Source organism: Ambystoma mexicanum, chromosome 7p, assembly GCF_040938575.1.
Source record: "Ambystoma mexicanum isolate Mex_15411 chromosome 7p, UKY_AmexF1_1, whole genome shotgun sequence".
Classification (NCBI taxonomy): domain Eukaryota; kingdom Metazoa; phylum Chordata; class Amphibia; order Caudata; family Ambystomatidae; genus Ambystoma; species Ambystoma mexicanum.
Window position 1 is genome coordinate 268,124,835 of NC_090939.1, and position 24,036 is coordinate 268,148,870.

Below are 24,036 nucleotides of genomic sequence, written 5' to 3' on the forward strand. Positions count from 1 at the left end.
CCATCCACCATGGGCATGCCCCCCAGCCAACCCACATGTCACCTTGCACTACTGATCAACAATGCATGTCTCCCACCACCCCCACCCCCCAGCAGTGCAGGGGCAGCCTCCACCAGGCCCCCACCCATGTCTACCACCAACCCCACCCCCCAGCCACCAGGGGCAGCCTCCACCAGGCCCCCACTCATGTCTCCCACCACCCCCACCCCTCAGCAGTGCAGGGGCAGCCTCCACCAGGCCCCCAACCATGCCCCCTGCACCCCCACCCCCCAGCAGTGCAGGGGCAGCCTCCACCAGGCCCCCACCCATGTCTCCCACCACCCCCTACCCCCAGCAGTCAGGGGCACCCTCCACCAGGCCCCCACTCATGTCCCCCTGCACCCCCACCCCCCAGCAGTGCAGGGGCAGCCTCCACCAGGCCCCCACCCATGTCTCCCACCACCCCCTACCCCCCAGCAGTCAGGGGCACCCTCCACCAGGCCCCCACTCATGTCTACCACCACCCTCATCCCCCAGACACCAGGGGCAGATTCCACCAGGCCCCCACTCATGTCTCCCACCACCCCCACCCCCCAGCAGTGCAGGGGCAGCCTCCACCAGGCCCCCACTCATGTCCCCCTGCACCCCCACACCCCTGCACTGCTGGGGGGTAGGGGTGGTGGGAGACATGTGTTGGTGATCACTAGTGCAAGGTGACATGTGGGTTGGCTGGTGGGCATGGCCATGGTGGATGGGTTGCCTGTGGGACATGAGCAGGGGTGCAGGGTAGTACCCTGTGGTGTGGGCTGCCTGCAGGGGCCGTGGAGGGTGTAGAGGGAACACCTGGGGGGACCCACATGGCCAAATCACATGTAGCATTCTCCGGCACCACCGAAATACACGTACCCTGCAGAAATCGCGTGTGAATCTTCCGCGCACATCGGAATACACGTACCCAGGCCAATCGCGTGTGGAACTTCCCGCGCACCCCCACCTAGCCAGGCCAATCGCGTGTGGAACTTCCCGCGCACCCCAGTACACGTACCCAGGCCAATCGCCTCTGGAACTTCCCACGCACCCCCACCTACCCAGGCCAATCGCGTGTGGAACTTCCCGCGCACCCCGAAGTACACGTACCCAGGCTAATCGCGTGTGGAACTTCCCGCGCACCCAGGAACATGCGCACACGCTATTTTTCACACAGCGGGTGTCGGTGTTTGTCGGGCCCCTTTGCACCTCATTTGTCCTAGAGGGCCACTGTATGGGCCATTCGTCATGGCTGTATATGGGTGCTTTTTGTTAGGGCACATTTTGGCGCACATTTTTTTCAGTCGCAGCGGTGCTACCGCCTGCTTTCTTGTGGCGTACTTGTTTGGCCCTGTGCGCGTCTTTGACCGTGCGCTGGTTTGCCCTATTCGATTCCATGAATACGGGTTGTAGGCGAGCGTGTGGGCGTTCCGCGCACTTGCCTCCTGTACTTCCCCCGTGACGCCCATATTTTCACGCGTTGTTCCCCATTCCGAGTGTTACGCCCCGTGTTCCGCCTACTTTTGTGATGTGCGCCGCGCTATGTGCGATTTCGCAGTGGCCGTGGCGCACGCTGTTGGATGACCTGTGCGCCGGCGTGCACAGCGCACTTTTTCAGCGCACATCCAATGTTTTTCTCCCGCACGGACTTCCATGAATCGCTGTGCGCTGGTTTTCCTGCGATTTTCGCACTTTTCCTGCGATTTGCACGTTTTGGCACCTCTGCGCAGGAATTTTCGGCGCACATTAATTCCATGAATCGACCCACTAGTTTTTTCCAAGTCATTATGGAGTATAATGATTGGGTGGCAATTTCATATCGTATACGAGGCATCGGATACGATGGTGGTAAAGAAAGTACTTTTTGCCAAATAATTGCTTCCAGCTGTTGCCAGATATCGGGATCAAGATTAATCAGAGTCTCGCTTCCATCTAGGAGTATTGCTATCACCTTTTGCCTAAAAAAGGCTAATACAGGTTTCAAGGAGAATGTCCTGTATTTTTGGTGTACAAATGCTCCTTGTCTGGCAAGCGATAAAGCCTTTGATTTCAAATCAACTTCCCAGTCCTTCTGTGATTTCGATTGATTGATCCAAATTCCAAGATATTTAATTGTTGGTACTTGCAATAATTTTTCCTTTTGTAGGAACCAACTGGGTTTTGGAGCTCGTGTTGATCGATTCTGATGTGTTGATTTTTAATTCATTCGAGTTCATATAGAAGTCCAGTGGTTGAGACTTATCTTTAGGCCTCTTGGTGTTTTATCGAAGATGACGATGTCATCAGCATACATCATTAATGGCAATTGATCCGTGTTAAGTTTAGGGGGATTAGTTGCAGGATTTCTCATATTTTCTTCAAAGTCTGAAGTGTATAAATTGAAAAGGGTGGCTGCTAACGGACACCCTTGTTTCAGACCATTCCACGTTTTGATAGACGTCGTCACCACTCCGTCCGAGGTCATATGAATTTGAATGGATGTATTAGTGTATAATTGCTTTATGGGTTCTAAAATGTCATTAGGACATTTCCAATGCCTCAATTTGTCCCACAAAATCTGTCTGTTAACAAGATCAAAAGCAAGTTGAAGGTCAACAAATGCAGCATAGATTCAAGTTCTAGTTCTTATAGATTCTTGTTTAAGCAAGTTCAGCAAAAACAGGTTAAGATTGGTCCCGACATTTTTGATAAAACCTGTTTGGCGTACCGCTTGGTTGTTGTTATTGGCTGCCCATGTTGTTAGTTTTTTTAAAAGCTATGAAGCGAAGATTTTTCCTAACAGATCCAGCAGGGCGATAGGGCGGTAATTGCCCAGATTTTTCCTCTCCCCCTAATTGTAGATTGGTATGACGATTGCTGATTGCCAAGTCTTTGGTATTTCGTTTGTTTCGGCTATCAGGGCAAAGATCTGCACACATAGAGAGACCGTATGGCCCCGGTGCGTGGGACGTATTCAAGTTTTTAATCAGCTTCGAGACATCTTCAGTATCGAACGCCACTGTCCATTTCTGTATTTGAACAGGATGCTGAATCCTCAATGGTTTTATTCTTTCTTTATATAGTTCAATGAAGTATTTTATCCAATCATGTTCTGAAACATCAGGGTTCATTTTACTTTGCATATTTGAACGTTGATTAAGCAACGACCATACATTTCTAGAGTTTGACCATACATTTCTAGAGTTTCTGTTCTTCAAAGACTCTAGAATCATTTCCGCATCACGCTGTTTGGTTAAGTGCCTGGTAGTTTTTAACCAATTTCTATATTTCTGCTTCACTTTTTTGATCAGACTATATTTATTTTCATCTGGATTTTTCCACAATGCTGTTATCTTTTTTTGCATTTCTGTTTTCTTTTCTTTTACCGACGGATGGAATGTATGTAGATGTTGGGCCTCATTCCGAGTACGGCGCTAACCAATGGCGCTATTAACGCCTTGGTTGACGCCGTACCCGGACCGGCAGCGCCTTGGTGGATGGCGGAATTACCGCCCCATTCCAAGGTTGGCGGGGCGGTAATTCCCCAATCCCCATTTACCCTTCCCCATTCCCATTCTTGCCCCATAGGGCATAATGGGAGTGGGGAAGGCGTTAATTACGCCACCGTATATTACGGTGGCGTAATTAACATCAAGGTCCCTTAGCGCCATGGTTTTTAACACCTGCTAAAAGCAGGTGTTAAAACCTCCATGGCGCAAAGGGAACTCGGAGTATGGCGGTAAGGGATTACCGCCACCGCTCTCGTTAGCGGTGGCCGCTATCCCTTACCGCCATACTCGGAATGAGGCCCGTTGTCTTTTTTCTTTCCCATTGCTCCTTTGAGTCAAGAATAGCCTAAGATGCCATTCATAGTTCAGTTTTGCAACACCTTTCTGACTAGATTGGTCGAATTTCTTTGGTAGCAGTTATATTTGCAATTGGGTCAGACAAGGGCCTCATTACACGGAAGGCGCTAAGGGTTAACGGTCACCGGTAAGGGTACCGGCGACTGTTAACCCTTACCGCCTTACTACGAGGTCCCTTTGCGGGACCCGACCTTGACGCCTGGTGTAGACCAGGCGTTAAAGTTGGGTCCCGCAAAGGGATCTTGCTGCTAATTACGGTACCGCAATTTGCGGTACCGTAATTAGCTACTTCCCCATTTCCATTATGCCCTATGGGGCAAAAATGGGAATGGGGAAGGGCCATGGAGAAAGGGGGAATTACCGCCCCGCCAACCTTGGAATGGGGTGGTAATTCCCCTTTTCTCCATGGTGGTACCGGTATGGTACCGGCGGCAACCATGGTGCTAATAGCACCATGGTTTACCGCCTTCCGTGTAATGAGGCCCAAAGTCTGTTTAATCTGTTATTAGTTTCTAATGGTGGAAGGTAAACTTTGGGTTTCGGTAATCCCCACATAGACCATGTAATAGTCAACATATGATGGTCACTTTTATCTGAATGACTGTTTCCAGTGTCATGTAGTTTTGCTTTTATTCCGTGTGAAATATATCTATCGTAGCATCGGAGGTTCATCGTGACCATGTTGGACGGGCGTTACCAATCACCTCACTGAGGAATAGTTTGCGTTCTTCGATTTCTTTGGACCATTTTTTTGCTCTTGGGGACAAATCAGCAAGTTTGTGTTTGTTTTGCTCCTTTTGATGTATATAGATGGATGTTCAGGTCCCCACAGATTACAAGGTCCAGATGTGGGAATTGGACCGTTAGTAGATCAATCGCTGTAAAGACAGTATCAATGAAATTCTCATCGCTAATTGCAACTGGGTTTCGATATAAATTTAAAATCCCCTAAAAATATCTTATTTTGTTATTAGGTGGATTGCCCTTACGTTGTGCTGCTTCTTGGGAATAGTGTAAAATAGTCAGTTGTGCCCAGTGGTTTAAGTTTTTAGATTCCACAAATTCAAAATTTGCATCAATCTTAATCAAGGTTAAGAGGCCCGAGGAGGGTCGCCCTTTGCTATTCTGTGTTACCACATTTGCAAAAGTAAGATATCCCTCACACACTGGGGGTTGGAGCAGCCAAGTTTCCTGAAAGCACAGGATCTGAAATTTTGCAAGGTCTGAGCTAATCTGTTGGAAAATATGTTTATGTCCTTGTGTATTCCATGAGCATAATGATGTTACTGCATTTATGTACGATGTTTGTTGTTACAAATGCTCCTGGTTATATTGAGACATATGATCATCTGTATATTCTGTGTCTCTCCATATCAGATGTTTGGTATAGTTCGTTAGGGATCTATCTGGAATCCCTCATCTTCATTCCTCCTTGCCTTAGTCCATCTCTCAACATCTATGGGTTTGATTGTAAAGTTATCTGCTCCCTTGTCTCGGTTAAGCTGCTTCCTTTCGTATTTCTGTTCACTTTTCACTTTTCGATTGAAGCAAGCATTCTGTTCTTTTGGGCAATCGGCTTCTTTGCACACAAATCCTAGTTGTTCTAGATGTTTTTCATGCTTCAATATATAGTCCATGGTCGCTTTCGAATGAAGATCAATAAAAACGGAGTCTAACCTTTGATCATTTGTTAATTGTACAAGCTTCAGATCATCGGTGCGCAAAATATCGAGCTGGGGCACTACTTGCATCAAACATAAAATATGGGCTCTAGTTAGGATTAGGCCATCTTTCAGCTTCTCTTTTCATTCCAGTAGGAATCGATATACAGAACTTTGTCTTCTTGGATCAAGAAAAATTGGAAGTTTCAGTTCTGGTTTATTCGCTAAATTAGCCATTGGGCTTCATCACGACTTCGGCGGTAACCCTTAAATCCGCCGGTAGCTCTATTACCGCCGGATTTAAGGGTCTGCCAAATCAGGGCTTCGGCGGATTTCGCCCCAGCTCTGAGCTGGGGGGAAATCCGCCGAAAATTCGCGCTATTACCGCCGGCAGGAAATCCGCCGGCGGTATTAGCGGGAAGATTCCCCATTGAGCCCAATGGGGAATGGGGCATTCCCGAATGGGCTCAGTGGGGAATGGGGACTTACATTACCGCCGAATTCGTGATCCGGCGCTATTAGCGCCGGGGAGTTCAGCGGTAGGGCTAATACCGCCCGCGCTAATAGCGTTACTGTTACCGCCCAAGTCGTGATGAGGCCCATTGTCTGTGCTTTTCCAATTACTGTCTTGACTAGTGGGTTTTGTTGTAAAAGTGTTCTCATCCTCATCTTCCGAAATTAGGTCTATGATCTCCCTATCATCATAGACTGAAGAAACTAGATTGCTATCCGAAACATCCTCACAAGTCAATTCGATATCTTGGGTATCATCTACACATCCTCCATCACCCTTTTCGATAGTGATTATCAAAGTGTTGGTCTCTTTAATATTGCTGTCAATCTCCGAATCTAAATCGTCATCAGAGATATCCTCCGAGGTTAGGTCCACATATATAGTATCAACCAAACAGCCTCCATCATATTGATCGATGATGAAAAGTGAAACATCTCCTTCATTAATATCGCAGCTGATCTCCTCGTCTAGCTCCACATCAGGATATATAGACAGATGAAGTAATATTTCCATCTGTTCTTGCTCATGCCGTGGTGTTTCTTCATTCTGTTGGTTTATCATCGCATCAGCTTCATTAATAACTGTAGGAGCTTGTAATATTTTGTCTGATTTCTTCATACTATCTTTTTTATTGGAATGTTTGTCGACATCAATCTGTGGCAAAGTAACATTTCTTAAAAAGGCTCTAGAGCCTTTCCGATTTGTTTTCATTTTTTTTTGCCACCTCCAGTTTGTGTTGTGACTTATTCTTCATGTTCTTTGGCGCAAAAATGTCAAAGATTTCTTTCAAATTTTGAGGTTTCTCATTAGCCAGACTCTTTCCGTTGGTTAATGTCTGTCCTGCCTTCTGACCTGTGTTCCTGTTATTAACAGCAGAGTTTTGTTCAATAGCTGTTCTTGATGTTATTACAATGGTTTGTACTGGCAAATTGGTTTTCTGTTTATTTAGTATTGTAAGATGTAGATAATGCGAGCTCAAAACATGTTCATTATCCATCTTTCCCACCGTAGTATCCAAAGAATTTATATTGGACTTTGTGGTTGTGTTTGCCACGTGACACTAGCCCCCACCTCTGTATTGAGCCGTTCTTGAATATTATTCATAAATGCTTCTGCATAGATTTGTTTAGTGTGAATGAGCGCCAGAAGTGTCGCCTGATCTTTCATGGCTTCTATTTTGGCCTCCTGTAAATTCAAGAATGGTATCATTGCCTGTGAGGTAGTAGCAATCAACAGGTTTTGGAGATCAACCATTGTCGTAGGAATGGATACTTGTGGGGACCCACTCGCAGACTTACAATGACATTTGTTGGACAATTTTCCATCACTTCTTAGTGTCATATTGTAATGGAAGATGGATCTATCCATATTCATTGAGTCAGTTGATGCAGGTTTATCATTCTGTGATTCAACCGGTGAGTACAAGCACTTCTTGAGCTGCGCCGGTAGGTTAGTCATGGTTGGAGTTGAAGTAGTAAGCGTAGCCATATTCTTTGTGTCGCCAATCTATCCAAAAACTTGCTTCCTCTTCTCATGGCTGCTCATGAGCAGTTCTATTTCTGTAATATCTAAGGAGAGACATGACGGACGAATAAAAGGAGTCTGTTTCTTTACAGGTTTGTGTCCTTCTGAATTTTTCTTTTCTGCCTGTAGCTTTTTCCAACACTGTTTGACAAGGATGGCTTTGGGTTTTTGCGTCATCTCTTGTTTATTCATTAAAAGGAGATCACTGACTTCCATACCTTCTTCAGCCTCACAAGGGTGCTGTATAGCCACTGTTCCGTTTAATTGCAGCAGTATATTAACACGATTGTGTTGTTGCTTTTTATTAAGTTGCGGTTGAAGAAACCTGGTACTGTTTGATGTGAACTGATGCCGCAGAGGTTGATCCGATGTCAAACGTGTTCCACCCGAGGGGGGAAGCCAAACTCATTGATTGCAGCATTCCTTTTTCTGTGCCGTTGTTTATCAGCAATGGATCTTTTAAGAGGTAATGGAATGCTCTTATCGGACCCTGAGTGAATTATCTTTGGTGGGGAGGACGTAGTCTCAGCGACAAAAGGTTGATTCTTCTTGGCACTGGGGAATCGAGAGCTCCTTTTAGAAATGGAGAATTGAATTGCGGAGCTTCGGATTTCTTCGCTATCAGCATCTCCTCATTTTGGCACTCGTAGCATTCCTCCCAGCACACTGCATCTTTCTGTGTTTGTTCAGCCAAAAGACCCACAGGGACGAGCTTGTACTCCTTCACCCGCCGTGCCCCAGATAAGTCGTGTGGGGTCTCACCAATCGTCGTTAGGAGTAGAGACTGTGACAGGGTATCGTCCATTGTTAGCAATGTTTTAGAATGCTGACGGGTCAAAGGACCCGCAGAGGCTGCCATATTAATTAGTGTGCGTACACACAATCACACAGAACATTCACGGTTTATAGGGATACTGAGACAGTACTTACCCTATTTGTTTCCGACACAGAGTACAAATGCACTTTTGTCTTTACAGTGCTGGAAATAACTTTCCAAACGTCCATCCGCCATCAGAGCCCTAAGACCACAAGACTCTTCGGCCGCATCCCAGCCTATTCAGGAGAGAGAGTCAGCCTTCTCGTTTCATACTTCAGGTCGGAATGTGACTGTGAAATCGTATTCTGTAAAAAACTGAGCCCACCTCAGTTGGATGAGGAGATTGAACTTTGGCTGCTCGTAGGTATTGTAGATTGCGATGATCAGTAAGCACTGTTACTGAATTACATGCTCCAAGGAGATGATACTGCCACTCCTTAAAGGCTGCTTTGATGGCTAGTAACTCCTTGCCAGTCACAGCATAATTCAGTTCGGCCGGCGCAAACCTCTTGGACCAGAATGCCACGGGATGTAGTTGGTTGGTTTTTGGATCTCGATGAGACAATACTGCTCCCATCCTGACACTAGACGCATCGGTTTCCACCAGGAACAGGAGTTCAGGGTCTGGGTGCCGAAGTACCGGTGGTGTGGTGAACTGAGGTTTGAGCTGAGTAAAGGCTTCCCAGGAATCTGAAGTCCACGCAAAGGTAATGTTTTTGTGAAGCAGCGAAGTGATTGGATGTACTATATTCGAAAAGTCAGAAATACATTTTGATAAAAATTGGCGAAACCCAAAAAGCTTTGAACTACTTTAACAGAGGTAGGTGATGGCCACTGGAGAATTGCTTCCACCTCACGGTTGTCTATTCAAATCCCTTGTGGAGTTAGGATGAAGCCCACAAATTCTACCTCGGTCACATGAAAGGAGCACTTTTCCAATTTAGCATACAATCAATGTGGTTGCTGGACGGCCGTCATGTATTGCACATGATCCTCCAGGGTCGGAGAGTAGATTAAAATATCGTCTATATATACCATTTCACAAACGTCCAGAAGCTCCCTCAGGACATCATTCATGAAGAATTGAAAGGCTGCTGGCGCATTGCATAAGCCAAAGGGCATTACGGAATACTGGAACAACCCAAACTTCATACAGAAGGCCGTCTTCCACTCGTCACCGGCTTTTACGCGCACCAAGTGGTACGCTCCCCTAAGATCCAGCTTGGTATAGATGTTGGCGCTTTTAACTTGATCTAGGAGTCCTGGGATTAACAGCAGAGGGTACCAGTTTTTAATCGTGATCTTTAAGTCCTCTGTAGTATATACAGGTTCTGCTGTCCCCCTCCTTCTTGGGAACAAAGAAGAGGGGCGAAGGAAGATGCAGGCGACTTGGAAGGTCGAATAAACCCATTTGGTAAGTATTGGTCAAGGTAGCTGTAAAGGTGTTGGTTTTCCTTGTCTGTTAGCGTGTTAATACAACTGCATGGCACCTGGCACCATGGGATCAAGTCTATGTGACAGTCGTAGGGCCTGTGCAGTGGCAAGGTGTTGGCGTGCTCCTTCTGGAAAATATCTTGATATGCCTCATATTCATGGGGTAACCTTCCTGTGATGCCTTTTACACTGTGTTCCTTATTTTGTGTTACTGCACCTGGAGATTGGATAGCAACGGGCGTGGTTGGATAACAGATCTGAAAGCATTCGGCGGAGAAGGCCAATGTGTGGGTCCACCAAAAGACAACGGACTAACACCAGAGCCGTCTTCTAACATGTCCCAATACGAGGGTCAGGCAAAGTCAGGCAATTGACCAGAACCATGCACACCAGCGGCCCTTTCCTTTCCCCACAGGGATAAAAGGTGGAGCACAAGAGCACACTACGGGCAAGGCAGACCGCCCGAAGAGACAACTAGTCCAGCACGGCAATACAAGAGGAGGAGAAAGGCGGCGAGCACCGAAGGAGCAACAAGGAGAGAAGCGACCTTGATCTTTCTGATCCAGACCTGCGAAGCCTCCCTGAAAGGAACAGTAAGACCACAAACAATAGCTTACGTGTGTTGCGGCAGATCTACGGTACACGGAACATGCCTACGCAGATAAGCAGGACAGAGAGAGATGCCTGCTACCGTGGTACTGTCCTTGACTCCGGATGCCAAAGAAGCCAATCAGTTCATCATAGTCGGTGAGTTTAGGGGAGAGCCGATAAGAAACCAAACTGTTTTGAATGAAAGTTGCAAAGTGGCTAAAGCAGGGAAGTTCAAAGAACATTTAACGTTAAGGGAAAACCAGCTGCAGAGGGGTCTGGCACCACGTCGGTGCTCACTCGAGAGACTCTGGTGAATCCCGCATTTTTGGAACTACAGATACCAGAAGGCCTTAGGAAGGCTTTAACCAGAAGATCAAAGTGGTCATACAGTGGTCTTGCCAAAATCCTCCGTACAGTCAAAGGTCTTTGACCGAAACACTAGTGAAACACTAAGGGAAAGATATCCCACTTAGTAAGAAAGGAGGAAGACACTGTGGGGGCAAGAGTGAACCCGACGGAGGGACGTCCAATGGTGTGTTGTTTAAAAAGACATTAAGACCTGCAAAGTCCAACAGGTGAAGGTGTTTGTGGAAGGCCATAGTGAACCCAAAAGAGGGAGGTAAACAGTCAAGAGGGATCTGAGCCAGAAAGAGGGGGATCCTAGGGTGAAAAGCCATCACCCAAAGACTGGTGACTATAAAGAGGAGAAAGCATATGAACAAGAGCCATAGTGAACCCGACGGAGGCCGGCTGAGAATCGAGAGGGGTCTGTGCCCGGAAGAGGGGGACCCAGGGGTGAACCACCATCACTCTAAGTGCCAGAGGAAAGGGAACTTTCTTTTTGTTATATTGAATACATCAGGTCCTTGAGGGAAAGAGACTTTTTGCTAAAAACAGATTTAACCATCGAAGAACCTGATAGCTGAAAACAGAACTGTCAGCTCGTGCTGAGAAAACTCAAGTGTGTGCTGTGCTCAGAAGTACCACCTTATCCCGTGCTCAAAATGTAGGGAAGGGAGACCCATGGCTAACACATCCTGAATTATTATTTGTGAACACTTCTTTCTTTCTATATTAGTTGTAAGGACGGCCAATAGTTTCTTTTTTAGTATAGGCCCTTTTACTTTTACCAGAGACCACAAGGACTGCCTTATTTTTCATTTCATGGTCAAAGCTTGCTCCCATCTTAGATTTAGGTTAGATTAGGCATTTTTCCAACCTTCATATTGTTTAAATAAAAACCCTTTAATCGTGATCACTTGTGTCTGTCTTTACTGTTGTCACCATGAATTCCCTACACAATGCACGTTCATGCGGGCAGCACGGCCCGGTGAATGCCGCTAATCATATGGGACTAGTGTGGACCTGGCCCTGCCATCTCGGTCCAATCAGAGATTGGAAGTGCCCAACACCGGCCCAGTCTTTTTTAACCTCACTCAACTGGGAGTCCGGGAAGGGTCAACATCCAACCTCAACCAGGCCCCTTAACCAAACAGGGAGCTCAGGAAGTACATGCATGCTGTTTTTCTCTCCCCTCACACATATGCAGAGGAGGGGGCGCACACATTGCCACAAACTGTTGCCCCTCAAAGCTAAGCAGCAAGAGGCTTAAGGTCCCGCTCCGCAGGACAGGAAAACATTAATTGAGGGGAAATGGTAACAGGAGATATTATGTGTCCTGACGAGGGGCGGAACAATTCTAATTGGAAAAGGGCTCCTGCCAGTGGAGGCTGGGCCTCAAAAGTAAGCACTGTGACGAGGAAGAGGGGCATGGAGGCAATGTACATTTAAAACATGTAGTCATTACATGAAATGGAAATGTATGTGGATTGTGTTTCATGCATACTTGCTAACCCCACAGATTTAGGTGGTAGGCTCTGCTTTGTAAGTAGTCCTACTACCTACATATTTTAATAAGAAAGTAACATATTCTACACGTTTAAGAATAGAAAAGGTTTGCTCTGAAGTTGTTACATTTGTACTCCAGACTCTTCTTTGAATGATCTGTGGGATGTATGATTGGCATGCTGACTTGTAGGCAGATGAGAAAGGTTGATGCAGGAATTACATATTCCCTGAAAAATGCTTTACACCAATCTTCTCCCAGTTCCCTGCCTACTCTAATAGCAGTTTTCTTGATTGTCACAATACATTAGTCTACTTTCGGATTTTGATACCGACTTTGTGTTTCAGTTGCTTCTCTAAAAAAGGTTTTTCTATATTTCCTGATTCTATGTCAAGACTGGAGGCTTCTTATTATGCATTATTCTTTTTTATCTACTTGTCCAGCCGCAAATGAAAATACACTTTAAGAAAATGTTTTAAAAGAAACAAAATGCAACAGCCATCACAGATTATTACATGGCGCTTCTAATGAGCTGGGCCCATGACCCCTGTAACAGGCAGTCACAGCTGGTCATGTCATACTGCATAAAAGCCCATACAAAAATGCTTTATTATGTTCTTTTAAGTAGCTTATAGGAACTTGTGGTAAACTAGTGGGACTTTAGGACCAATAATAAGAACTTATATGACACTGAAATACTTACCGAGTTTTTCTAACATCTTATAGGTTTGAAGTAGGATTTTTGTAAGGTTTTATTAGATTCTGAAAAGATCCTTGTAAGAAAATCAATAAGAAATGGTTGAATGGGAGGCTGTGTAATACTGATTTTTCCATACTATCATTATAGAAAGTAAAGATTCTATTAAAGACACAGAGATGAAGGATTATGTTTTCTTCATTTACTTCAAACTCGAGCAGCATTATAACCATTACAATATATAAAAATGAACACAATAAAAACTACATTTCCCAAGAAATAGTCTTTTTTTGTAGTCGAATTTCTTTCATATGATAACTTGAAACATGTGACATCCTTAACCAATCTCTCTCTGCTAGTCCATAACCTCTCAATTCTCTTGTCCTTCCTCTTTCTTTGTCTGTCTCGAATGTTAAGTCATGCACACCAGCTGGGAGACGCTGAAACATAAGTGTGTCCTCCTCCTGTTTGTCTCAGGATCCGGCTGTCTTCGATTCTGTTTCTGCTAAATAATCAAATAAACAAAGCTTAGGCTAGCTACAATAGGGTGGGAAATCGTTAAAATACAATTTCTGATAACAATATTATTCCATATGCATTACATCTGAATTTCAATTAGCTCATACAATGATTGAATCGGTGGGATAATCCTTTGCCTCTGTGTCTTTAATAGATTCTTGACTTTCTATAACGATAGTATGGAAAATCAGTATTCTATATCAAGACCGGAGGCTTGGATTATGCTTGTTCAAAGCTTACTCACCACCAACGTAGACATTTGATCTATCGGTCTAAAGTAAAAACCTTTGAACGTTGACTCTTTTGACCAGTCCACTGCTTTTAAGATGTATTCTAAGCTAGCCCCTGCGTTATGTGCTTTAGACGCCATAGCTCTTCCAATTGAATGGGCCCCATAAATTCCAATGTCAGTGTCCGCTTGTAGCATACATCATTTGACCCATCTGGCTAACGTTGCCAACCCCACTGCTGTGAAAGGCTTCCTTAGTGTGATGAACAATTGGGTTACCCTTGCCAACCTAAGGGTATCTGTCATCTCCTCATAAGTCTTCAAACAACGAACCGGACATAGCTTGGGTTGGTCTGGGAAAGCTGAGTAAGTAACTGTTTTGATACCTGTCTTAGTCCTCTTGTTAACATATATAACCCCTGAAGGGTTAAAAGATTTTCAGTCCACTTCAAGTGCTTTCACGTCAGACACTCTCTTACAACATATAAGGCAAAGCAGTGTAGTGAGCTTTGCTGATAATGCTATCCTCATCAGTTGTTCTAATTCAGGACTGTATTAACATCCCATGTCTGTGAGTATGCGGGCATCGGTGGTTTCAAGTCTCAACCCTCTCAGGAGACTGCATAGTAGAGGGTGTTCACCCACTCTCACATTCTCTATATTGGGATGGCTGACTTAAATGGCCGATCTACAAGTGTTCACTGCCCTGTATGCTTTGCCTTGAGCCTCCAAGGCTGCTAGAAAATTAACTATCTGAATTACATTTGATCTAGTGGAATGTATGTGTCATTCCACACACCAGCTGTTCCAACGTTCCTAAGCCACCCTGTAGTCCTTCCTGGTGCTCAAGCCTCCTCAATTAATTTCTCAGCGTCTCTCAAAAGTCCTGACTTCTGCCATGCTCCCCGGAAATCGTCCATGCTATCAGTCTCAAGTTGCCTTCCTGAATCAGGGGATGAATCTCTGCCACTGCATTCTGAATCAACTCTCTGAAATGGGGGTGTAACAGAGCTTTGTTGATTGATAATTCCAGAAGGATCGGGAACCACACCTGACTCCTCCAGTCTGGCGTCAATAGAATACGGTTGCGTGCTGTCTCCTGACCTGAGGTACCATTCTCAGGATCATTGCGAATGGAGGAAAAGTGTACTCCCTCTCCGGACCCCACTTCTGTAGAAAGGCATCTGTCGCTTCTGCTGCTTGGTCTGATCTCCAGCTGAAGAAACAAGTTAGCTGGGCAATCAACCTGGACGCAAAAAGGTCTGTCTTGCATGGTCCCCTCCTCTCCATTAGGGTTAGAAATACTGATCTGTCTAGTTGCCGATCACTGGCATCTCTCAAATGTCTCGAATTTCAGTCTGCCACTTCGTTTTGCAGACCTGGGAGCTATTCCGCTGTGATGCTGGTCTTGTTCTGTAGGGACATGTGGCAGAAATCCTTTGCTAGTTCCGTTAGCATCCTGAACTTCGTCCCGCCCAGCCTGGCTATGTAGCGTACTGCAGAGACGTTGTCCATTTTCAGTAATACACAACAGTTCACTTTGTCCTGGGTCCAACATCTTACTGCAAATGACCCTGCCATCAGCTCTAGAGAATTGATGTGGAGCTCTAGCTCCTTCCCTGACCACCTGCATCCTGCTGTCCTCTCTCCGCAACGGGCTCCCCAGCCCCAACGGCTGGCATGCGATTGGACTAGCAGAGAGGATTGGTTAAGGATGTCACATATTTCCGGTTATCATATCAAAAAAATGGACTACAAAAAAAGACTATGGGCCTCATTATGAGTGTGGCGGTAAGCTTACCGGCACCCTTGTTTCCATACCGCTACACTCTGACTCTGCCTGCCGGGGCCGCTGTGCCCGACAGGTCTGACCCTGGTGGGCTCAGCGGCCCCCATGGGCAGACTCATCATGGAAGCACTGGCACCATTAGTGACGGTGCCAGTGCTTCCGTGAACCCATTCCCATGGAGTCCTATCGGACTCCATGGGAATGGAGACTAACATTTTCTGGCACCTAGCTTCCCAGTCCGCCGGGACTTGTAATGTCCTGGGGGCACCGGGAAGCTAGGTGCCAGAAACCGTGTTACGTGGTCGGTGGCAACCCTGGTAAGCATCATCTAGTGCGCTGGCGCATAGTTGCATGGCTTTTCTTGGAGTATGCCCATGGGTAGATCTGTGCTTGGGCAGAGGAGCTCCATGCTTGGGAGCACTCTGTTTGGGGAGCACGTCTCCCTTTTTTTTCATGCACTCATGATGAAGGGCTGCTGTGGGACGGGCATCCAAGGACGCCCGTGCCTCCCCTTTCTTTAGAATAGGGCTTGGAAGTGGTTGCTGCACTTGATGCTTTTTAGAGCACACCACCCCCCCTCACAGCCGTGAAGGTCTGGGAGACAGCGCTCTGCATCAGCTTAGGAACTGATGCATTTGATCTTAAGGAAGCACAACACAATTTGCTATTTTGTCAATTCCTTTTATTTATTGTTTCGAACAAACGGTGTGTGCGCAGCCCACTTTAGGGCTACATCTGAGACCAAAGGTCAGGGCATCACTCTTAACTTGTCATACCTAAGCACTTATGCGTTTGTACTTGTTGCTGGCAAGTCTAAGAACTAATAATGGAAAACTGTTAAGGTCAAAGGAACATTGTGATAATCACTTCCCATCTTAAGACCTGCACAATGCTTGAGTGGCACACACAATCTGCTAGGACATTTTTGGCTCCATATATAAGGATACCATCTGTTAATTAAGAGAAACCTATGCTGAAGGGGATACATTCCAGCTCTGCAGAGGATTTAACATGACAATTAGAACATGACATATGAAGATGTCCCACAATTACATGTGTATTTACAATTAAAAGTAAATATTAGTTATGTTATGGGGATTCTAATTAAGCACAGCAGCCACTCAAAGGTGTCATGGTGATATGGATGAGATGGAGTATTGAGGGATTGGTGTACAGTAAGTGGGGTAGGGAGGATTTAAAAGGACGTTTTCCAAGTGCTTCCAAAAAAGTTAACAATTTGGATCTGCATAAGGATGATGGGAGAACGTTCCATTGTCTGGCTGCCTGGACTGTAAATGGTTTCTTTCTGATACAATTGAACAATGATCAGCCTTTGCGATTTGATTTTAACATGTGGTTTTTTGCAGTAAAGGGCTTAAGTTCAGTTGGGAAAGGAGAGATGTTTGGATGTTGTCAGCTTTTGAAAACTAGGCAAATACACTTGAAGATAACCTGTTTCTTTATTGGGAGCCAATGTAATGAACATAATGCTGGAGTGATGTGATCTTGTTTCCTTAATTTAAGCTGGGTTCTTTCCACTGCAGACCGGATCCTTTGCAATTGTCATAGTATGGAATTTGGAAGACCTGTTGTTAAAGTCCAAGCATGAGGCATTGAATTAATTTGTGGCTGTTACTTGATAAGTAAAGCACAGAAACAGAAGTAGATTTGTCTAATAAGAAAAAAGCTTGTCTTAGTAACTGCCACCACTTGGTTTTTTAGGGAAAATGTATTGTCAAAGATAATTCCCAGGTTTTTAACTTCCCATTTGAGCTCTGGGCATTGGCCAAATGTGTTTGCCCCGATGGCCAGATTCCAGTGGCTAGGATTCTCATTCCCAATTGTAATCTCAGTTTTGTATGGGTTAATCTTCAAGAACTTGGCAGCCATCCAATCCTTGATTGGGATCAAACAGGCTCTAAACTTAGCGGACATCGAGTCATCCGGCTGAGCTAGGTCTACAATCTGGGTATCCTCTGCATAGTTATCAAATACTAAACCAAAACGTTGAATTATATCCATCAAAGGATGAAGTTGGGAGTTAAAAAAGATTGGTGAAATTTCAGATCCCTGAGTGACCCCACAAGACAAGCGAGTAATTTGAGAGGCAACATGACCTAGACGAACCTGTTAAGAACGATCTGTTGGAAAAGAATGTATCCACTTAAGGGTAACACCTCGAAAGCAATATTCTTTGAGTCTAGAGTCGAGAATTTGGTGATCGACTGTGACGAATGTGGCAGACAGGTCCAGTAGGATCAGCACACCCCAGCCACCCTTATCAACCTTTTCTCATAAATGAACTAAGATGGATGTAGTAATAAGCTCTGTACTGAATAGAGGTCTAAACCGATATTGAGCCCCATCCAGTGGTCTGGAAACCTTCTACGAAAGCTTGAAATTGTGAAATTACCACTTGCTCTAGTTGCTTTGAAAGAATGGCAGCTGAGAAGGGGTTTGATAACTAAGCCTTTCCATGTTGCAAGGAAGATACTCATAGTGAGAAGTTGAATAGGATATCACTCTTGAGAAATGACGATAAGATACTATTGCAGCACGTGTGCAGTGAAAGTGTGCCTTAGCTGATGGGGACATTGTTAAGAGATTTTTAATACACAGTTTAAAGTGCACTTCTTTTATATCTAAGGACTCTATTTGTATATCTTTGGAGAGATTTGGGCCTCATTGCAAATTCAGCGGTGCAGAGAAAAAAGTGGCAGTAATTCCATCACGCCACTTCTTTTGCTGGTAACCGAATTAATGATATGTTTACTGCACTGCCAAATTCTGTGTTTTGAGAAAAAGTGGAGGGTCCATCTCCAGCAAAAAGCTGGTGCTGGATCCTCCACTTTTCCTCCAAAAATCGGTGGATTTACCGTAGCAGAATTAATGCTTGCAGTAAATCCACCAAAATTTCCTATGGGCTCTAGAAATGGGGAATTACACTGCCCCACCACCCCTCATAATCCTGTGGCAGGCTCACGGGTCTGAGCGGCAGTAACAGTAAACCATTGTGTCAATAATACAGCAGATTAACTGCCAAATTATTGCAAAAGTCGTAATGATGCCTTTTATTTTTTATATTTTTAAAACAACTATTCATATTTTTAAAGGACTCTTTTTAGTGTTAGGGTTTCTTTTCTTTTGTTTTTTACGAAGCTGCTTGGGTATAGTTGTATTTATTTATTTATTTATTGCATTTGTGTAGCGCCCAAACCCTAGGGTAACACAGCGCTTGTACATGAAGGTAATTAGCAAAAAATGGGGAGGGCAAAGAGTCAATGCTGGGTAACGGAAAGTTAGTTATATTTGTCAAACAGCCAGGTTTTAACTGATTTTCTAAAAGTTCTTTAGGAAGGTTAATTTTTGATGTTTTTCATTTGATTTTCCATCTAGGAGTTCACAGTTTAAGATTGACAGAGAAATAAAGTAGCCGTAGGTTGCGTTTATGGTTAGACAGTACTTGAGGTGGGAGAGGGCATCGTCATAGATGCATCAGTGGGTGATGGCCAGAGTTTTGAATTCTATACGTGCTTTGATGGGGAGCCAGTGGATGTCACATCTGTTTGAGGGGATTTGATCAGCATATCTAAGGCCCAGGGCAGCTCTGAGGACTGTGTCTTGCAAGTATTGGAGTTTGGATAGGTTTTTAGTGGACGTGCCAGAGAAAAGGATGTTGCAGTAGTCCAGTTTACTGCATATGATAGCTCTGGCCAGGGTTACACAGTTATCTGGTGAGAGGAATTGCCTGCTTAGTTAAATGAGTTTGGCAGTGTAGGCCGTGGTGAACACCAGAGCATTGATGGGTTTTGTCATGTTGAGCTCAGAGTCCAAGTAGACACCAAGGGTTTTTATGTGTTTCGATACTGGGATTGTGGTGTTATCGATGGTGAGGGAAGGCAAAGCTGGGGTCTACATTCTTGAGACTATGAGGGAATCCCACAGTGAGCAGCTCTGTTTTATGGCCATTGAGGCAGAGGTTGTAAGCAGCCATCCAGTTTTGAATGATGCTGAAGGTATGGTTAATGATGTCAGTGTCGTGGGCGTGGTTGCCTGTGTGGGGAGAAGGCTTTGTGCATCATCAGTGAAGTTAGTGTAAAGGATGTAGAGGGCATCCAAGTGATCGAAGAGTGGCTTGGTATAGATGTTGTAGAGAGTGGAGGATATGCTTGATCCTTGTGGAACACCAAGACTAAGATGCGGTCAGCAGCTTGGTCACCAGAGAAAACTCTAGATGTGCATTCGCTGAGGGAGGATTTGAGCCAAGAAGCAGCTTCATGCGAGAAATGGAATTTGCTGGAGAGATGTTTACACGGAATATCATGGTCAACTAGGTCGAAAGCCGCTGACCAGGTCCAGTAGCAATAAGATGGCTAGGTTGCCAGAATCGCGTATATTATCTAGCTGAATTTTGAGGTCAGGGAGGGCAGTTTCTGTGCTGTGCTTGGGGTGAAAGTCGCTTTGACGTGAACCAAGCAGATGGTGCTGTTCAAAGAAGGATTGGATCTGGGTGCAAGCGAGGCGGTCTACGATTTTGAGGAGGAAAGGGACAGTAGTGATGGGGCAATAGTGGGGAGGGAGGGATCAAGGGTGTTTTTTTTAGAAGAGGCATGGCCCATGCTGATTTGAGGCAAGCAGGGACTAAATTGGTGGTGAATGAGGCGTTGATGACATTGGTAATGGCGGGGCAAGCGTATTCGCACATAGTTTGACGAAATGGGCAGGACAAGCTTCTCCCTTACAATTGGAGAGCTTGAGGTTCTGAATAGTTGTGAGGACCTTTGCCAGGGTGACTCGGGTGAATTTGAATGGGAGGGGGGTGGGTTGCTCAGGGAAGGGTGGGTGAAGTGGTGCAGTAGAGGGGAAACCTTTAGAGCCTTTACAGGCGAGTTGGATCCTTTTAGCGCCTTTAAACACATTGTGTATAGGTGCATTATAAATCCCCAACAAATAAATAAATAAATACATTATTGGCAATTTTTTCTCTCAGCTTGTCCATTTTATTAGATAGAGCTGTTGGCACTGTCATGCCAATTAACAAGGGGGGGTCCTGGGAGTCCCTCTGCCAGACACTAGTCCTGGTTACGAGAGTCTTACCCAGAGTCTTTAGCTCACTATCTTTCACAGAGAAGAAATATACCAAACATATCAGTCTTAGTCCTGCCATGGGGCAGTCCAGCACCGAAATGCTAGGCAATTCTCCTCTGAACAAGAGTACCAACAGCATCCCCAGACACATGTTTCGGTCTGGTTGGACCTCATCAGTAGGGAGGAGCTGTGCCTCTCTAAGAATAGTGAGCAAGGGGTCCACGTCTGGATTCCCCTACTAACTTAGGGTGAGACCCAAAGTTACTTAAATATGCCAATTAACGAGGGGGGTCCTGGGAGTCCCTCTGCCAGACATTAGTCCTGGTTACGAGAGACTTACCCAGAGTCTTTAGCTCACTATCTTTCACAGAGAAGAAATATCCCAAACATATCAGTCTTTGTCCTGCCCTGGGGCAGTCCAGCACCGAAATGCTAGGCAATTCTCCTCTGAACAAGAGTACCAACAGCATCCCCAGACACGTGTTTCGGTCTGGTTGGGCCTCATCAGTAGGGAGGAGCTGTGCCTCTCTAAGAATAGTGAGCACCAGGATTTATCTTGGCAGACCTGAGAGGGGGGAGGAATGGGGTTCTCTAATTCATTGAGAATGGTGAAGAGTTCTTTAGTATTGGAGCAGGCTTCTGAGATTCTTTGTCCGATCCCTTGTCTACCTCCCCTTTCTCCTCACCTGTCTCCTCCGAGGTATATACACAAGGATCAGTCTCGACCTTGCTTGGCTTCTCCTTAGTCCTTGGAACCTTGCCTTTCTGGGTCCTGGTCTTCTTTTCGTGAAGATAAGGTCTGGCCCCTCCGGAGGCCACCTTGACAGAAGGTTGGACCTATCACCGGGGAACCCCAGGGGGCCAGCCTCAGTTCTAGGGAAAAAGCCCGAAGGCGGAAAAAACCCTAGTCCATAGATGGGTTCGGAAGGTAGGACTTAGCTGGTGTCAATCAATAATGGCAACTCCAAGATGTCAGAGTAGATGATGTTGTTGATGAATAAAGAATCCAAGAGACAAGAATATATTATACGGAGGAATAGGGTAGAGGACCCTGAAAATAGGGTAGGGAAAGGATGGTATAGATAAGAAAAGGGGTGCTGTAGGAAAAGTAATGGAGAAGGACTACTATACTCAACAACAGTGAGAAAGCAATTGAGCTGGCAATAGACTGCCTAAGTAGTCTAGAGCAGCACTAACCCACCACGGCGGAATGGAAACGGAACCACACGCCAGCAGGTATAACGCCGTAGGGAGAGAAAAGAAGGTAGAGAAGTAGGCTAACGAAACGCTGATGATTTTAGCACAGCGCCTTCGTGAGAGAGGAATAATGAAACAACCAGTCAGAAGGGCTGAAGGGACAGCCGATAGTAAGGTAAGTAGGAAGCTCCTGTTCCCGGACGCGGAACACAGTGTGCGAGCACCCTCGCGGCCGGGGAGCCAGGTTGAAAGGAAATGTACAAGTTTTAAGCAAGAAAGAAATAAAGAAGCGGAAAGGTACCGCAGCAGATATTACAGCGGAACTCGTGTGCGCAGAGCAGAACTGTAGCGAACACGGAATAGTAGAAATGAATGACAATAAGGAACAAAGGAAGGAACAAGGGGAAAAGAGAACGATAAGGTAAACACAGGATGGCAATAATCCACAGACAGAGCGTTGAGAGAGAGTGAAACAACAGATACAACGCGCCGAAAAGTGGGCGGAGCCAGATTATATAAGCTCCAGCGTCCTGTCGGGCGCCATGTTAGGTGAGGACTAGACCGGTCATCGTCGGAATCGCCATCGATACCAATGTTTCCAATCTTGGTTCCTGACAGTATACCCCTCTCCTCTCGGTGAACCTCCCGGCTTGCCCGGGTGAAGGCGATGAAATTTTCTCAAGAGCCTAGGAGCATGAATATGGCTTACTGGTTCCCAAGACCTCTCTTCCACTGGATAGCGTTTCCAGTGAACCAGGTATTGGAGTCGACCTAAGTGGTATCTGGAGTCCACTAGGTACGCTACTTCATATTCTTCTGGAATGGAACGTACCTGGGCTCGACTCTTATTGATGGGTCTGAGGAACGGGTCTACCTTGTACTCTTTGAGCAAAGAGACATGAAACACCGGGTGAACCCTTTTGAGATAGTCAGGAAGTTTGAGTCGAAAAGCAACCGGGTTGACCTGTTGGAGAATGGGAAATGGTCCAAGATAACGGGGAGAGAATTTTCCAGCATGAACCCATCGAGGAAGAAAAGTAGTTGATAACCAGACCAGTTGTCCTGGTTTCCATGAAGGGTTGGAAGCTCTGCTCCTATCTGCCCATCTCTTCTGCGATTGTTGACTGAGTTGGTGTGCCTTCTTGGCGAGATCATGAATCTCCTGAAGATCCTGTATGACGCTCTCCAGAGTTGGAATCTTAGTGGCTAGGGAGCCAAACCCTGGCAGATGTTTGGGATGAAATCCATACGTACACAAAAAAGGGCTCATTTGGATAGTGGTATGCAGGGTATTATTATAGGCGAACTCTGCTTGAGAAAGGAAATTATACCATCTCTCCTGCTGGTTGCTGCAGAAACACCTTAGATACTGTTCCAGGGTTGCATTTAACCTTTCGGTTTGTCCGTTACTCTGGGGGTGGTATCCCGAAGAAAGGGCTCTGTGGATACCCAAGACCTGACAAAGCGAAGCCCAGAATTTGGAAGTAAACTGAGGTCCTCGGTCAGATACAATGGTCTGTGGTAAGCCGTGTAGACGGACTATATCTCTGAGGAAGATAATAGCTGTCTCAGACGCAGAAGGGATTTGTTTGAAGGCTGAAAAATGGGCCAGTTTGCTAAATGAATCTATTGTGACCATAATCACCGTCATACCCTCAGAAGGGGGGAGATCAACGATGAAATCTGTAGAGATATGTTCCCATGGACGTGATGGTAAGGTATGTTGTTGTAAGAGTCCGAGTGGTTTACCGGTTCGATATTTGTTAGAGGCACAGATTGAGCATGAGGTAACATACTGATATACATCAGTCTTTAATCCTGGCCACCAAAATCCTCTTTGTAAGAGTTCATAGGTCTTTCTGATGCCTGGGTGACCCGATAAGGGGTTATCATGACACCACGAAAGAACGAGCTTCTGGAGATTTTTGTTGGGAATGAACAGAGCGTGACCACGATAGTACAGTCCATCCTTGCCTGGGATGACTGTGGCGGGTAGTCTTGCACCGGACTGATAATGAGGTATCAGATCTTGAAAAAATGAGACAGTGGAAGCCAAGACCTTGAGATTAGGGAAAAGGTGCTCATGTTCATTGTAGGTCCCTGAACTGTCTCCGATACTTCTTGATAAGGCATCTGCCTTCTTGTTTTCTGTGCCCGGGATATAGGTTATTAGGAAATCGAACTGTAGGAAGAAATATGCCCATCGGGCATGTCGGGCATTGGTGCACTCCATTTGTTGTAGAACTCGGAGATTGCGGTGGTCAGTTCTGATCACGAAA